Raw genomic sequence first — 18,649 nt, forward strand, 5'->3', positions numbered from 1 at the left:
CTGACACGTGGGGCATGCCTGGATAAAGGAATTGATATCATTCTCCAGACGTGACCATACGGCCGTTCCTTTCACTCGGTCAATCGTTTCTGCTAGGCCGAAGTGTCCATTGATGTCGTTGTGAGCGCTGGCCATGATTTCTTTCTGTTGCTGTTTGTTAGGCACATCCTTTCCTGTCAAGCAGAATGATGTGTCTGCACCTGAGTCCTGACGTATCCTCTTGAGACCTTCGATGATCGAATTGGTTTCTTCTTTGGTGGTTTTCTTAGGGTCAATCCGGGAGTATATCTTTTCGTACCTTTTCGGATGAATGTAGTTTCTGAGTTTCTCACGTCTATCAGTCTGATTCTTTGGTATAATCAGGGTGTTTTCAGAGGCATCCTTTTCTTCTAGGGTGACCTTCACCCATTTGCCGTCCTCCCCTTTTCGATTTCGGTTGGGAACGAGTTTGATGTGAGATTTTGTCCTGCCTGTTGTGAGTGACAATCTCTCGATGTCAATGTGGCGTGCGGCAATATGATGGACCCACTTGGGATTCCTATCAATGGGTGTGATTTCGTATAGTCCCTTTTCCAATTCGGTGAGTTTTCCGAAGATCTCTTCCTTTGTGCGAAAGACTCTAGTTAACTCATCCGCTACTATGTCACTTTTTCCCGAAACATGTTCTATCAGGAATAAGTATTCCTCCAATCTTAGTCTCCAACGCAGCAGGCGTTGACTAGGGTCTACGCAATTTTTCAGTTATACGAGTGCACGATGATCGGTGCGGATGATGAAGGGTTTATCTGGTGTATTGAGCAAATATACTCTTAGTCTCTTGACGGCCCATACAACATCTAGCATCTCCTTCTCTGTCGTGCTGTAATTCCTTTACGCATCATTCAGGGTTCGAGATAAGAAATATATGGGGTGGCCGTCTTGAGATAGTACCGCTCCAATTCCATCGTTTGACGCGTCGGTGGTTACGACGTATTGTTTAGCTGCGTCTGATCTCACAAGTATTGGTGGTGTGACCAACTTTTCTTTCAGGGTTTCGAAGGCTTCTTGGCAGGCTGCTGACCAATCCCATGGGGTGTCCTTTCTTGTTAACCTTGTTAATGGTTTCGCTAACATTGAATAGTTTTGTATGAACTTCCGGTAATACCCCGTCAAACCAAGGAAGGATCGAATCGTCTTAACGTTGACTGGAGCGGGTCATTGTTGTATCGCTCTGGTCTTTTCCGGATCTGGTTTGCTCCCTCCGTCAGTGATGACATATCCGAGGTATCTCACTTCAGTTTTCATGAAGGCACACTTCTCTGGCTAGAGTTTCAGGTTACATTGTCTCAAACGCTGAAATACGGTTCTTACATTTCGATGGTGTTCTTCCTCCGTTTCACCAAAAATTATTACGTCATCAATGTAGACGCAACAGATCTTCTGATTCAATCCACTCAGCGCATCGTTCATCATGCGTTGGAAGGTTGCAGGAGCGTTCTGTAATCCGTAAGTCATTCATTGGTATTCGAAATGCCCGTCGGGGGTTGAGAAGGCAGTATATTTCTTGGAGTCAGCAGCCATGTTGATCTGGTCGAAACATGCGGCCATGTCGACAGTAGTAGAGAACTTGGCCCTTCCCATGTGATCGAGTATATCCTCGATTATTGGTATCGGATAAGAATCCTGAACGGTAAGTTCATTAATCTTCCTGGAATCGATCACAATTCTATACTTGGGCTTTCCGTCAGGGCCCGGTTTTTTGGGTACAACCCAAACTGGCGAGTGGTATGGCGACTCGGATTTCGTTATTATTCCTTGTTTCAACATTTTCTCTACTCCCTCTTTTACAACCTGCTGGTGCAGCTGTGGAGCACGGAAACTTTTCATATTTACAATGCGTTGAGGATCTGACAACTCGATGCGATGTTTAGTCATTGAAGTTCCATTGACCATGTCTTCCTCCTGTAAGGCAAAGATATCGCTGAAATCCTGAAGAATACCCCAAATTTCTTTCTGGTACTCCTACGGTAGGTGTTCAAGTCGATAGTATGTTGGAGCGCCTGCTCTCTTTCATCACGTGGTTGTTGCCATACACCCGGGCTTGACATACTCTTTAATCGGTAAAATTGTACGTTCTCCAGTCCAAGCTCGATATCTTCGTCTTCAGCGGTGGTGATGATTCCATAAGCCGTACCATGATTGTTCGTGTGTACAATCTGCACCGGCATATTTTCCATAGGCATTCCGTCTTTATAGACCATGCGTAACATGAGATCGAGATTCTTTTCGTCGGTATCGATGGCAATTTTGTTCACCGAATTTGGTTTAAATCGAATTTTTTGGTCGCTACCCAGGTGGTGTATCTTATTCTTCAGGGTGAGCGTCGAGGCATTCAACTGGAAATCTCGCCTCCTCATAAACGGGTTTCCCATGATTCCATCTTCTTCGTCAGGCAGATAATCGTCTGGTATAATGACGAATTCGTCCTTTAGCCCCATATGAGTAAGTACAGCAATTTCATTCGCGGAATTCAGCGCTTTGCCAGTCTTAAAGGAAATTTTGCGTTTGATAATTGGACAAATTTGTTTATTCGATGGATAAATAACCTTCCGTTTTATGAGGATTATTGATGCACCTGTATCGACCATAAGGGCTACTCCTTGCTTTGTTTCTCCAAATTTTATTACAGCACACTGTAGTAACCCCTGTGAAACTGAACATACACGGGCTCCTGTTGGCACTCGTCCTCTAGTTCGTCCTCCTGTCCTCTATTTCCTCTTCCTCTGACTGAAGTTCCTCTGACGTGCAATTGACTTGGTCGTTGGGCGGTTTGTCTTTGAGGCGGGCGTTTTGAAAATTTGCGTCTCGCTTATTGCCGTTAGTATTACGGCGTTGGTCGTTCTGTGGTCGGCGCGGAGCGTAGCAGTTCCGGCTGTAGTGTCCTCTGGTTCCGCAATTACGACATACTGCTTGTTGTTCATGGGCGGTCCAATGTGTGTTACAGGAGTGGCATTCACATCTCTGTAGTTCTTCATCTTCATCTTGTTCCGCTTCATCGTGGTGGTGGACAGACGCTGGTGGTCTAGGAGTTGACCTTGGCGAGTTCGTCGAGGTTCTTTGTTGTACCTGGAATCTTCGCGTATCTGATGCGCTGCCTGGCCCGTAAATTTGGGACTTGTTCCAAAACGTGGGTTTCGAGGCTGTGTCGTTACTGTTCATCAGCTGTTGTTGATGCATTCGGAAATTCAATTCCTCGCCTTCGGCTACTTTCGCGGCCTTCTGGGCTCCTAGTAACTTGAAGTACTGACGGTTTTTGACTTGATGGTATATCCTCGGATCAAGTCCGTACAGATAGTATTGGCACACTCTATTTTCGAGGTCTTGAAGATTAGGATCGATGTTTGCTTGTAGTTGTTGATTCGAGAAGGCAGCTACGAGGTCTTGGTAGATCTGATTGAATTTGAGATTGTAGGCATCCACAGTGTCGCCCTTTTGGCCTGTTCTGCCAAGCTCCATTTCCAATGAGGTGGCACTTTTCTCGACAATAACGGCTGATCTTATGACTTCGAGTAAAGTTGGGATTGTACGAGGTCTCCTCTGGTTGATGGTCTTCTGAAGAGCTCCTCCTGTCTTCAAGCTGATTACCATGCTCAAAAACGGGAAACGTTGGGTTGGCATAACTACCGTATCGGCGGCTTTTACTTGCATGATCCAAGCGTGTACGTCTTCGCCTGCTTTTCCTTCCAGTCTGCAATCAATCATCTTGATGGCTTGAAACGCGGGTAGGAAATCTTGGATCGCATAGGGCTCGTCCGCTGGGCGATTTGGTTCTCCGGGGTATCTTCCGGCAGCATCGGGGCGTAGGCTGACATCATTCAAGTGAGCTTCCGTTCGTGCATACGGGCCTGGGTCTCTTGGATTCCGAGGGGGGAGCACGTCTCGGGGTGGTGCAGTTGCCGGTAGTTGAATTCTTGTTTGGTTTCTTCGCGCGAGTTCCTCAATGTTCCTCATCATCTCTTGCTGTTGGCGTAAAGCTTCGGGATCACTCAGCAACTGGGACATACTGAACGTCACAGTGTCCGGACGACGATGTGGTAAAGTAGCAGACATTTCCAAGGCTCTTCGAAGTTCATCCTCTTCTTGCTGTTCTGGACGACGACGCGGGACGTTGTTACGGGTATTGCTACCAGTACCTCGTGGGATTCAGTAATCCGTCGGACTATTAGGCCACTGTGGACTAGGCCTTGGTGTAAGGCGTGCGTTCGGCATCCGTGATAAACGTCGGCCTCCCTCGAAAACGCGTTGCAGTGTCGAATCCGTATCCGACAAGATACCATGGTTCACATTGGCTCGCGCGGTGGAGAATCGGTCGTTTTCTAATAAGCGATTTTGGTGAAGGATCGGTATTGGCATCGCATTTATACCTTGATGGTCCGAGTCTGAATTGGCTAGGGAGCCCACCTCTTTGATGCGCGGTGTCGGTGGCAGCAATCGGTTTTGAGAGAGCCCGTATAATGCCGAGTGACGTGGTGGGTTTGTTACGGTTGAGGGAGCTATCTGAGTAGGACCTTCCACCTCTGATTCAACGAGACGCGCGGTATCTAGTTGAATTCGCGGTATCGCTCCGGTATGGTTTCCGGGCGGTCTCAAAATATTAGAAACATTCGGATCATCGCTAGTTGTTAAGCGATAATAGTTATTGATTGCTTCTCGATTGGTATTACTATTTGCAAGAGCTTCCTCTTGACGGTTTTCTTCGGTTAATTGGTTATTCGGTTGTTGCATTTCCTGAAACATTTGGTTGGTGACGCTTTCAACCGTGTCTTCGGGACGCGGAACTGTTTCAGAGTTTCGATTTATTTCTACATTAATGCGACGAATGAAGTCGAGTTCACGGCGTTCTTGATTTCTCAATTGAATAAAACGGGTAACCTCTTCTATAGGCAAATCTTCGCGGCGAGCAAGTTGACGCGCAGTTAACCTCTCTCCGTTTAATTGCTCTAGACCAAGACGGTATCTGCCCATTGCCGTTAAATCATTACGTTCGGTGGCTTCTCGTAGCCTATTCACAAGCTGAGTCATTTGGTTCGTCAAATCCCAAAATCTCTCCTCAAACCGGGATTCAGAAGTGACGGATTGTCCATCTTCTACAGTCTCAACAATAGTGGGAGGTACTGCCGATCTCCGGTCATTGTTTTCGTTCACGTCCATTGTGAATTTATTTTTAAATTTACCTTGAGTCAAGCTTTGACTTTATTTATTTGAATGATTCAAGTTTGACCATCAAATTCTTAGTTTCGATCACGATTTGTCCTTCGATAAGTTTATGGTGACTCGAGTAAGTAACAAAATGCTTGTACTTACGCTAGGAGTAGCCAAATTGAGGTGTGAAGCATCACACTCGAAGATCGTGGTAGCCGTCGGTACGAGGTTTCGATGTCCTGGAGTCTCTGACAGGCACCGGGGGCAAGAATATAAGAGCGGTTCGAGTCTGAGTGTCCTTATTCTCACTTCACTTCACTTAGACGGTTCAAACGCGAAGTTTATTGTATCTAAGGAGTGCAGGATTTCATACTTGCTTCCTTTCCAATAAATACACAAGTTTACTATGGGAATTGTCCAGTGTAGAATCAGGCGGTCTACACTCAGTCCCTGGTTATCAAGCGGTCTACACGCAGTCCTTGATTGTCTACGCAAGGCGGCCTTTCACTCTATCCCTTGCTAGGTACAATTCGTAATAATTACTTATAAACGCGTAGCCGAAGGTTCGCGCGTGAATTTATTGGGCTTATGCACTCACTTCCAAAGTTCGTCACTATGATCCGGCCGTTTGATACGCGCGCCGCGTTCGTTAGTTTAAACCGGATCCTGGCAGGATCGCCAAATTTGTCATACAAATATTGCGCAACGATTATATATGTATTTATATGTTTATTGAAACAGAGAAATTGAATGGTAATTGATAACAACAAATGATAAAAGGAAGCGTTAACGTTATATTATATCAAATTAGACGTGCGTTACGCCTGGAAGCAGTATTGAGACTGCTCACACAGCCTCTCGCCGGGCTCGGCGACAGTGCATATGAAGTGCATAATCGCGTAATTTGAGCACTGCTGCCGATAAGAAAGCCAAGCGCATAAGGCGGGCCACGCTGCATGATGAATTTTGCACTCATCCAAATGATACCCGGCATGTTCCTACGAGAGAATATAAACTGTTACATTTCATTAGAAATGTTCCAGCTCCATCACAACACGCATATTGTGCAAGGAATTTTTATGGGGACCACTCCCCCACTGTCCCAGATTGGTTTGAGTGCATTGTCGGCATAATCTGAAAGAGCAATTTCCTGGAATTTTTTCAATAGATCTAGCGGATGTTTACCCTATCCGATTTATGTGCGGCTTTCCGGCGCCAAACAAGTCTCGACAGGAATTATTTTGCGTGCGTGCGAGCATGTGTGTGTGTGTGTGTGTGTGTGTGTGTGTGTGTGTGTGTGTGTGTGTGTGTGTGTGTGTGTCAAAATCCTATGAAAATAACCACCGAGAATGGCCGGGGGGGGGGGGGGCCTGGGAGAGCGTGCGCCGTGAGTCGGGGGGGGGGGGGGGCTAGGGGGAACTAGGGGGGAGCGCCGCCATCTTTGGATTAGAACTCTCATATATACACTACTTATATATCAAGATTCACATTTCCGTAGGGATAGCACTGTGAGTTGAGGAAGAGTTTTACATCTCTGATCCGACAATGATCAAATACGCCAGCATTTTTCAGCGGCTCGTTTCTCCTTGCAGTTTTAAATCCTAGAACGACATATCTAGGCTTCTCAAGCTGCGTCGATGTCTTGACTGACCATATACGCCGCGTTGTTGATGGGAGCATCGGATACACGTACGTTTCCCAAGAACGAAAACTCATGGATATAGCCGGATCCTTGGCGATGGAGTTGAGGAGCTGGATTTTCGGTTTATCTGCCAGTTTGATGTAGGGCAACAACCACTCGATTTTATTCAGGGTGATTTCAAAGTTTTCCGTCGCCGAAGTCTGAATCACGGCATTCAAATCAGTGTTGGAACGTGGGAGAATTAACTCATGTTTAGCGTTGACGATGACTCAACGATAATCTTCGGCGAAGCCTAGCACATAATTTAACGGTAAAACAACATCGAAATTTCCGGCGGCATCGGTTAGTTCCTTATCCCCACTCAACCGCCCGGTATTATCCAGACTATATTGCTGGCTTGGAGTCTAGGATACGTCACCCTTCATAGTGCTGGTGATGCCAACATTTTTATTCTGATCAATCTCTTTACCGTTTAACTCGTAGTGAACTTCCTCAAACAAATGACAAACAGCCATACTGATCAATTTCGCAACCGTCACCGCAGCCACACCATCATCCTTTGTGACTTTTCTATGAATGTGTAGAGAGCTTTCAATAGGCAGTGGACACAAGTCTTGATGTGGAACAACAATATGGATTTCATCGTTGTTCTGGAAGGTGGACGATGCAAACGGCTGATGAGCATGAATCTCAGAGTGCGCGATCGATTCGTCGGATACCACAGGTTTCTGTGTTCTTATTATTTCTTCCATGGTAACACACACAGGATGCAGAGAACACGAATTCTTATTTTCCTAAATTTCCAAGTCATCAAAGACCCAAGCTCTGGAAAAACCAAACGTTCAGAGGTGTCAGTCTCGTAGGCGGTGTAAACATTGTCAGAGATGTCGGGTGACTGATGATATTTGGCCATGACGTTTGAGTTTTATAACTTTTGCCCAACTTTCTCGTCTCAAACACGATTCCCATTATTTGAGTGATTTCACGTGTAAACGTACAGTAATCGTTTCGCCGCGAAAATGAATCAGCTCGTCGTCTCGATCGACTATTCTCAGCTGTAAATGATGTATCGACTGTCGGGCTCGATGCTCGTTTATGTACGCCCCTGTGGTTATGCCACACTCAACGCGTAAAGTATTAACCTTCAGTATGGCTACGGGTAATTCAGATTTATGAGTAACGTTCCGTGATAGCTCAACCGCCTTTAATCCCAATAGTCGGCCGATGGAATCTTTGGGCCTAAAGTCTACCACACGATTGCATGTAACTTCACTGTTCAGCTCGTTGTTGTTAGCTGTCAGACTGAGGGTGATGTCGGAGGGTAGCTCCTTATGGAGAAAATTTTCAATATCCTCAATTTCATAGCTTCCCGTGGGTATCGCGATGCTTTCTCTGCTGTTGTCCGCTCGTTTCAGGTAAAATTTATTACACCTCTCATGAATATTGGATATTGAATTGAATGTCAGGAACTCGACGAGTCCGAGAACATATTTCTTCTCTGGTGATAACTCGATTGAGGGGAAATATTGAGCCTCCATCACGGAGGATGTGCCTGACAGTGTTAACGTCAACGATTCCGGCATGACTAATGCTTGCTCATGTAAAACCTGTCTTTTTATAGCTGTTCGCTGAGAAATTTGAGACACAAGTGGCCGCAAATCACAGTATCATATTCTTGATACCTCTTATGATTGTATTCAACGCTACCAACACCGAGATACCTGATCAAGTCCTTAGGCGGTTTCAAATCTTCGAAACTATCGAAATACACAACATGGTCACCATTTTCCTTGTACGCAGCCCAATGTGTCCCCGGACCGTTTTTATCGTCAAGATTAATAATTGCAAATTCTCGCATTTTTGGTCCTGATTTCGGCAGATCATTCCGCATGAAAACATCACGAAAATGCGAAATTTTCATATTTTTAGCATAGTTGCGTAAATCAATGTTGGTGAGAGCTCGGTGTGGCAGCTTTACCAGTTTTTTGCCGGACGTAAGTACAGGCCCATTCCGCTGCGGTAGGGTCGCAGGTATAATCCCTTACCCAAAGCAATCGCCTCCATTGTTGCATTGTGCCGTTTGGCCTCTTCCAACTGATGTTTGTTGACACTAGCTTGGTCGACAGCTGGAGCTATACCCGCAGCACCACCCGCAAGAGCCCCAGTAGCACTTAGACCGGCCGGAATTGGAATGAGAAACGGCAGGATGCTGCCAATTTCATCAGGCACAGGTATAACGCGAGGCATACGAATATTCTTTCCAGTCCCACGCGCAGCCGCACGAGCACCCGCCAAAGCCGACTCGACAGCTTCATAACCCGGTCGCATGGCGACCTTTGCTGCTGTGATGATGGATTTAAGATTCACAGTTCTCTTCCGCTGTTTACTCTTTCCGTCAGTTCCAGATTTTTTCTTCGCAGCCACTCTATGTTTCGACCGCTTTTCAGCTAAGCCCATTCCGAGTTTAGATTTAGCTTTCATGGTGTTGGTGACTCCCCAGGCTACAGCCTTTTTATCCACACTAGCGTCCTTGGCCAAGACGCGATTCCACGCCTCCTCAGCGAGCACTTTGTCGGCAATATTTCTCGCTGCGGTATCACGATTCTTTGCGTATGCAATGTTGTGGTCTTTACACGCGGCATCCAGCGGATTGATCCCCAAATCTCCACGAGCCAACCTCTTGGCCAATTTCGTTCCAGGTCCGCAGTACTGATACCCTGGCACATGCAATTCAACTGGGAGATGATTGATGATTTTATTTAACAAACCACTACCGCGTTTTTTCCGTGTGCACATTCTCATAGTCAGGCAACAACTAACGTGACTTCTATAAAAGGCGGAATTTATATACCGTCATCTCAGTTCTCGTTGTCATGCTAACGAAGCATTATGAGATTTCAAGATCAGCCCGATAAACTACCTATCGCGAATTTTGATAAAATGGTTCGACGTGGTAAGAGGAAAATAGGAAAACGACATGGAAAATTGCTGCCAAATACCGTGAGAGCAATTTTTTGCGGGCCATCCAATAGCGGTAAAACTAACGCTCTTCTCGCACTCATCACCCAGAGCAATTGATTGAGGTTCGAAAATGTCTACGTCGATTCGAAATCTCTCATCCAGCCGAAGTATCAATTTTTGCAAAAGTTACTAGAACCCGTGCAGGAAGTGAGTTACTTCCCGTTTCGCGAGAATGATGAGGTTGTAAGACCGGAAGATGCTCGCCCCAACTCTGTTATGATTTTCAACGATGTGGCCTGTGAAAAGCAGGATAATATTAGAGCATACTTCAGCATGGGCAGGCATCGCGATATCGATAGCTTTATCTAAGTCAAACGTATGCGCGCATTCCAAAACACCTAGTGCGTGACAATGCAAACTTAATGGTGCTATTTCGGCAGAATGATATGAATCTGAAACATATCTACAACGATCATGTGAACGCGGACATGACGTATCAGCAATTTAAAGACCAGTGCTCGGCATGCTGGAATGATGACAATTACAGTTTTACCGTAATTGACAAGGATAGCGGAATCAATGGGGGGCGACATAGGAAGGGGTGTGACTGCTTCATAAGCATAAACTAATATAAACTTGCACAGTTTCGTTGCGACAATCGAGCCGGCAACATGGAGAGTGCCAAGATTCGTAAGCATAGCGATACATTGAGTGAAATATCAAAAGCATTCGATGTCATACGGCGGAAGCATAAGATGCTCAAGTTGGACAAGGACACGACCGAACAGGTTATGGGAGAGGTATTCAAGCCTTTAGTAACACCGTTGCAAGAATTGGTTGATACCTCAAGACAGCAGCAGCAGCATATTAAACGTGAAATTAAAACGGAACTACTGGATGTGACAATGAAAAAAGAAAAAGAAAAAGATGACGAGAGTACGGGGGATGATAATGATGATGATGATGATGAGGAGGATGAGGATATGGATGAAGGGAATTTCATGGATGCAAATGATAAAACACTGAAGTTTGGTGAAATTTCTACTACAAGTACGCCGGTGAAGAAAACAACGGATTCCACGGCGCAATATTTGAAAATGTTTAGCTCAAGTAAAAAGAGGGATTTGGATATGACATATGGTGTTCGAAAGTTGACAAACGGTATGATGATTGGTGATACGCCGATCAATTTCACTGATAATCTGGTCAATGTGGGGGATAAAAGTTATGAGAGAACACCTGGATTACTTGAATTACTGTTTAAAAAATCACCCGATGCATTGATTGTAAATGATGTGGATAGGAATAATTATATAAAAATTGTAACGACGACAAATGCGCATCGAAAACGTTACCAAGTCGATGGAAGCCTTCGAGATGATTCAAAAAGCGCAAAGTATAGAAATTTCATTGCACAACACGTTGGCTCGCCGAAAAAATCAGGTAAAGGCTTACCCGACTATAAGATTGCGCGAAAGGAGGGGCAGGATGTTGATTACGTCTGCTGGGATGATCTAAATGAAATTGTAGATCGTCTTTGGATTCTTATTGCGTCACAGGCTGCAGGCAATACCAGCCATTCCAACGAAATAGTCTTTATTATTGAGGAGTTGCGCGAGGCTGGAATCGTTTATTAGCGACGTGTTAACGTAAAATCATTATTTGTTCAGTGACCATCCAGTGATGAGCATAAACATATTCGGGCGACACTCGGAGCGTGGTGGGGGTAAAAGATTTATTCGATGGCCTCCGGGTGTTGGATTCAAAACCACCAACGACAATCAGTATGATTTGGACGGTAAACGATTGTGTAACATAGCTGATCCGCAGCTCTCCACCGATGCCGTTTTCCTAAAAGTTCTCAATACTGCTTTACAGCCTATGGCTGCGGATATTGTGGATACTTTTCAATCAAATTTTGAGAGTTTCGCGCATAATTACAACGAGGAGTTGAAACAGCTATGCATAAATAACAAAATCACTGAAAATACGTTGAGTAGCATCAAACATATTGGGGAGCAGGCAGCACCAACGTTGGGACAGACCAGCAGGGAATTAGTATCGATTGAGGAACCAGAGTGGTTGGACGTCAATTCGAAAAATTGATAGGTGAAGAGTTGCGAACAATGAAGACTGTAATAGCCGCTGAACTTCACAGATAGGCTCGACGCAACTATCTGCGTAGATATACGCGGACTGGATGAGACCTGGCAAGCTGATCTCGTCGATATGACCGCATACAGCTCGTGCAACAAGGGATACAAATACCTACTAACAATCATCGATATATTTTCCAAGTACGCGTGGGCGGTGCCGATGAAGTCCAAGATTGGGAAAGATGCGGCTGCTGCTATGAAATCTGTACTGACCCAGAGCCGTATACCTGCACATCTATACGTTGATTAATGCAAAGACTTTTACAACAACGGATTCAAAGCCCCCGTGAAGCAGCACAATATCAACATGTATTCGACATTCAGCAACTCAAAGGCGTCGATATGCGAATGTTTTAATCGAAGATTGAAAAATGAAATGTGGATGCGGTTTACTCTCCTAGGATTTCACAAGATTAATATTTTGGGTTGATTTAATGAATTCCTACAATAGCACCAAGCATTGCACGATTCGAATAAAACTTACGGGATGTTGGCACGGAGAATGAAAAACAGCTGTATCGTAGCGTGTACAAGCCTCGGCAAATCAATCGAAGTGATCGAGCGCGGAAATTTAGTGTAGGCGATCGAGTTCGAATCAGCAAGTACAAGAATGTATTCGAAAAAGGCTATACACCCAATTGGACGACAGAAATATTCACCGTGGGTGAGGTGAAAAATACCAATCCACCCACCTACAAACTTACCGATTATCAAGATCATCCCATCGAGGGGGGCTTCTACGAGAAAGAGCTCGCCAAAGCGAAATATCCCGACGGCTACCATGTGGGGAAAGTATTACGCAAACGGGGGAATCTGTTCTATGTGAAGTGGTTGGGTTTTGATAGTTCGCACAATAGTTGGATGAATAAATCAGACATGTAACATAATTTGTATGTATTTTCCGAATTACAATAAAAGATTTTGAATATACAAATATTTCAAAATTTTATCTCCTTTGTACGCACATGTGCCACACTCTGTACTACGAAAATAATAATAGTAATAATAATAATAAAAATAATGATGATAATAACAATAATAAAATGCAATTTTGCCATACGATTATTACACATTTTATTTTTCGGAAAACTTTTTTCCATTTTCTGAAAACTTTTTCTAATTCTCTGAAAACTTTTTTTCATTTTGTTACGTCCTCCAGGCTTCATATTCCTTTTCCACGCTCTCAGTTACGTCACGCTCTGTAGTCTACTCTTATCGTTCGCGAGTCAGCAGGTTCTCCTGTAACTCGCGGCTAGCTTGCCTGCTACGTCCCGCTAAACCAGGCAAATCCATCCTAGCGCTTAAGCAAGACACCTATCCCTCTAAACTCAGATCATACCTTTTTCCCTCGACCGACTCCATTGCATTGACTTATAATAAACAATCATATACTTTTAATCATTTACCTTCCCTAAATAGCGATTCCTTTCTATTCCATTCATTTCCTGCATTGGGAGTAGTAGCACGCGAGTGCATAGTCGACGTGAACGGACCCTACAATAGCCAAATAACACCTTGGCTGGGCGTGGAGTGAGCTCCGATCACCGCTCATCGGAGCCTACGCAATCTACCCTGTGACAATTTTCTGGAAACTTTTTCTTGTTTTCTGAAAACTTTACTCGTGGTGAACAAATAAATTTAAATAATTGCTTGATACATTATTAACAAATGAATTAATCATTGTTAAGTATATGAATTCGCATTTTAAAACTTGAAATCCATTAAATATCGCGTTGATCGTGAAACGTTTCCGCCCGATGGTGGATCGTTCGAGGCGTCAAACATCAAATATTTACATCAATTCTACGTCTACAGTTTATCCTAAAGCTATTGGGGGGCTGGGACAAACCCCCAAGGTACGGTGTCGGTCTGTCCAGGTATCAATTGCCGCTTGTCATCCTGCCAACTCAGAGCCAATTTTTTTTGTACGATCGTGCTTACTGCGTGTTTTTTGCTGCGTATTAAACACTGTGGAAGAGTCGACTCTTGGTAAGCCGTCAGACAGCGCTTATAATCATCAAACATGATGCTATTTATCGATGAATTTCTTACAACCTTGGCGCGCTTACTCACTTTCACGCCACAGTCATATTTTTCCCCATCCTCACCCATCGTAGTAAATGTGTACAGCTTTGCTCGCAGTCCCACAAACTCTGTCATAATTTTACCATTATTTTCATCCTTCATTAGCCCTAGTTGTTTTTTGTTTTTAAGGAAATACCAAACACATTGTCGGGCGGATAGTCAGAGGTATCAAACATTGTATCTACATCACGTTTGATGATATCGTAGATATTGGGCACATTGAATTGATAAATGAGGCTGTCTGTGTCGGTATACATCAATTTAGCTTGTTTATTCGAAAAGTTGGTTTTAATATAATTATAGGGGAAATCGTAGAAAAAGATTTTTGACAGATCTAAAATTGATGCGCCGACGTAAATAGGTTTGGCGAAGTGAACTTTGACACGATTTATTTCAATGATAACCATATTAGTGCCAAATACGGTGCAGCTGTGAAAGTTTGCTCGGGCAATAAGCGTTCTCGCACCACCTCTTCCCTTCCATTTGGAGACCAATTTGAAATCTTTATGATTTCGCGCATTCTCCATAGTTTTGCCGAACACAGCGTTATTCATGAGTTTGTGAAAGTTTTTCTCAAATTAATTTCTAGATTGCTTACGCATGTCTGTATTGAGCGTGATGTAAGGCTCGAGCCATGGAGATTGTGCAAACTTCAAAATTCTGTGCACTTTCGTTACTTTTAATCCTAAACTCAAACACTGTTTCAGATTTCTATAATGCAATATATACTTTTTTTTGGGGTGAAGGGTGGTCGCGAGTTTGGCATTTTTACTACCCTGGAGGAGTAAAATGTTCGGGACAAAGAGGTAAGTCTTTGTGATCCTCGTGGAGTTCCACAGAATAGGCCAAATCTACCTCCAGAAAGTAACCGATCGGCGAATCGTCCGGATGGTTCGTTATATCCATGTGCTGATACTCCCACTCGAACGAACCGATTGGTAAATGCACGCTCATAGCTGCACCGTACAGGTTATTCACGTCAAAATACGTGAGATACGATTCCACGTTACTAGGATCAAAATCTTTTCCCATGAATCTATTATTGGCCCGAGCGTGTCGATTGGAACATTGCGCTACGCCGCCTCGAATGGCTCTTTCAATAAATAACACCATTTCAGGGTTGTCTAAAAGTTGCAAATTTACATTAGTATGCTTGAGCATCGCGTCAAAAGCAAGTCCCGGTGCAGTGTAGTAGTGCAACGGATCTAAATCGTATGTTTTGAAGCAGCTAGCGCGGAAATTTTCGAAAATATCGGCAAGCAAAAGAACATCGGTCTTTGAATATAAATCTGAATAGCCCCCCAATGACTCTAAATGGAATTCCCTCCAAACAGTTTTCGCGTGCTCGTAATCGGTGTCTGGAATATTTGCATCGCAGAGGTGCGAGTAGAAATGCTTTTTTGTAGGTAATCGCGGTTCATCGAGTTTCCCCCAACAATCGACGTATTCACAGGGAAAAACGCCTTTGCGGGTCATCAAACTGAACTGAGTCGGGTTATTATAAAATTTACGTGTTATGCGTTTATCGTTATCGGTGAAATATGTGGAAAGTTCATCGATGCTGCTAGTCATAAATCGAAACGAATCGATGAATCTCAAGTGCATCATTGTTCCATCGACGCGTTTTGTGAAGGATATATATTTTTCCTTATTTAGGGGTAGCAGTGTAATTTTACCGGGGACAGTTGACGCGAGGGATTTTATTAAAAAGTGAGAATCGTAACCGGACAAATTGTGAAAAACTATTGGAATTTAGTGCAACTCTCTGAAATTCAAACTACACCGATTATGAGCAGGACCACGATATTTACCCGTGAAGTGACAGTGATCGTGAAACTTTTTCTCCTCAGGGATAGACGGTTCATCACAAATATAACAATTCTTTGCGCGCATGTGATGATCGCGTTGCACTTGGGTAAGAGACTTCATCGGAATTATGTTTTTGATGCGTGACTCTACTTGAATTGATAAATCCATAAGCTGTTTCATAAACCAATCTATGCAATCGACACCGCGTTTACCGTGAAACTCCGATAAAGTCTCATTGTACGCGCAATGTACATAGTACGCTACACTGCGCGGGACATGCTTTTGGATTTCACAAGTCTTACGAGTTTCAAATTCATCCACAGGTTCAGGGATTAATATACATTCGAGATCGGCGTATACGACAAATGGAACGGTGCCTTTGTTTTGAAAATTGGAAAATACTAAATCTTTACACTTGGGAAACTCCATGCGTACTTTATTTAGCGTAATACAATCTTGTCGGTGATTGTCGTAGGCGTGTTTCACGCTGAAGTGGCACAAACATCTGTCACATAAAAACAGTCGACCATCATGATCAGACAATTGTTTGCTCACCAATCTGAAAAGATCTTCAATCCAAGCAAAGTGGAATCTGGGTGCAAACTCACCAGTCATATCGTCTTCCGGATTACTCTCAACCATTAGAAGATGGATCGTGTCAATGTTCACGCTATGCAAATTTCTACTCAAATAAATTGGCACGATGGCGTTTTTATTTGATTTTGCATGATGCGAAAAAGTTTGAGATTCTATACCATATACATTGATGCGCAAATTATTCAATCTCTCAAGCTTTTTCACATCATGTAGAGTAGCAGGGAATTTGATACCTGTACAGTCCAATTCGGAAATATAGCGACGATAGTTGGGAGTCCTTTCAGTGTGGGTGTTGACCGGGTGGAGGGCTGCTATGACGGACCAGAGAAGACATCTTTCGTCCTCGTTCCTCACGTTCACCACCGCTCTCTTCCGTTGAATGTCTTGGGGCAGCTCGACGAATGTTGAAGCCCCCGCGGCGAGAGGCTGGTAGCGATTGATATTTACAGCGATGTTGAGGATCTCAATCATACTCCAGCCGGAATCACGTTGCTCGAAATCTTCCACCTTCGACAGCAGAACACCCCGTGCACGTATAAACCAGCCATTTATATCGCTCGATGGAAGAAGAATCGCCACGTTGGAGGTGTTGGAACTCTTGACTTCGGTGGAGATCTCTTCGTGCTTGACATTTTTGAATTTGCATGATAATATGAGGTTAACCTTCACATTTCCCTCCTCGCGCAGTATCAGCTCCAACTTCTCGGTGCCGACGCGCTGCACATCCTCCAGAAAGGCGTCCAAATTTTGATGATGGAGATTCGTGACAACCCCCGTTCTGATTCGGCTGGCAAAAACGCTATCCACGTCGTCCCATTGTACACCCGCAGGAGTACCGATATTTCCACCCGTCACCATTGTGCGCTGCTGCAACTGCTTGACCTTCGTCACCCCAGATTGCAGAAGTGCGATCGTATGTTCGATCCGTATTTTCGCACCAACAGTCATTTCTCGTTGCATAGAAATATCACGTAGAACTTGGATATTCGCAATTCCAATATCAGCCCAATGATTGATGACAGCGTCATTCTCTTCTCCGGGTGGTTGCTCTCTCAGCAAATTGTACGTCCCCTCCATCTGCTTCGCAAGTCCCATATATGCTTCGACTGCCATGACTTTAACGGCTATAGGTAACAATTGAATGTCAGAGAAAATGAACATTATAGGCTTTCGACCTGCACGTACCGTGTAAGACTGATGACTCTGCATCGGATGCGTTGAGCTTATATACAGGGTGTCCCTAAATTGAGGGACACGGACCAGCCAGCGTGATACCTGACTGAAATGCAACCGAGAATTTCTTTACCGGAAGGTCGTCCGACGCATAGTTTTTGAATTATAAGCGATAGCGTTAAGCCAATCAGAGTGCACCATTTCAACTGGATTTGCCGCCACGGAAATTGCTGTTTTGTTCGTCTGGGTGAATTATTATTATTCGGTTACAAAGTAAATATCGGCACCTCCCCTCTCTCGCTGTTGTACCCCTTCTCGAGCGCTGACCTCGGTATTGTTGCCGCGGCACACGCTGCCGGCCGCACACCCACGGACGCACACTCGTGTGTGTGAAAATAAGCGAATGCCCAGCTACACAATACTACCAAACACACATCTACGAGTGAAAATAAAAATAAATCTCGAAATAAATCAGCCGATTTAAGATTTAATGTTATAAACACTTCCAATCATCGATGTATGCATAAAACTAGAGATTTAAGACGATTGATATGCCGTTAGGGTTCATAATTAGTCATTCAATCAATCTGAATTATGCTTTCCGAACATTTTCTGTGTCTTTGCAACATGTTTTTTCCACTAGTTTGAAATTCATCATTGACATACGATTCTTCAATAATGCGAGGAAACAACAACTCGCTGAATTGACGTGTCAATAGGTTTGTAAATCAATTACAATTCACCTGAGTTAACACAAAATAACTGAATAAATGAGAATTCACTGAATCACTAAAAATGATAACTGAAATCATGAGAATTATTTGAGATATAACTGAATTAGGAAGAGTTGTGATAAGTCAAGTTACTTTGAATAACTTTAGATTCGTGCCAAAATTTTATGTTTAGAGAGAAAAATAATTAAATTCAAATAAAAAAGTGATTTTAAATCAAGAAGAAGAAAATTTCCAAATACCTGAATTCAAATGAAGCAATTTGAATTTAATAAATCTATCTGAATTTAAGGAAAAATAATAATTATTATTTG

At 43.7% G+C, this 18,649-nt stretch overlaps 1 protein-coding gene and 1 long non-coding RNA gene across 3 annotated transcripts in view; one reads left to right on the forward strand and one right to left on the reverse strand.

The window, feature by feature from the left end:
• LOC124310541 (arylsulfatase J) overlaps positions 1-18,649 on the forward strand; it is an 876,378-nt gene that overhangs the window by 618,743 nt on the left and 238,986 nt on the right. The gene's annotated exons all lie outside the window — the stretch shown is intronic.
• LOC124310547 (uncharacterized) overlaps positions 2,764-18,649 on the reverse strand; it is a 29,954-nt gene continuing 14,068 nt past the window's right edge. Inside the window, exons 2-4 of the long non-coding RNA XR_006909694.1 lie at positions 9,191-9,202; positions 3,049-3,053; positions 2,764-2,775 (exon numbers count right to left, since the gene is read on the reverse strand). This is a non-coding gene — a long non-coding RNA (uncharacterized LOC124310547). The remainder of the gene's footprint in view (positions 2,776-3,048; positions 3,054-9,190; positions 9,203-18,649) is intronic.

The sequence above is a fragment of the Neodiprion virginianus genome, chromosome 1, assembly GCF_021901495.1.
Source record: "Neodiprion virginianus isolate iyNeoVirg1 chromosome 1, iyNeoVirg1.1, whole genome shotgun sequence".
Taxonomy (NCBI): domain Eukaryota; kingdom Metazoa; phylum Arthropoda; class Insecta; order Hymenoptera; family Diprionidae; genus Neodiprion; species Neodiprion virginianus.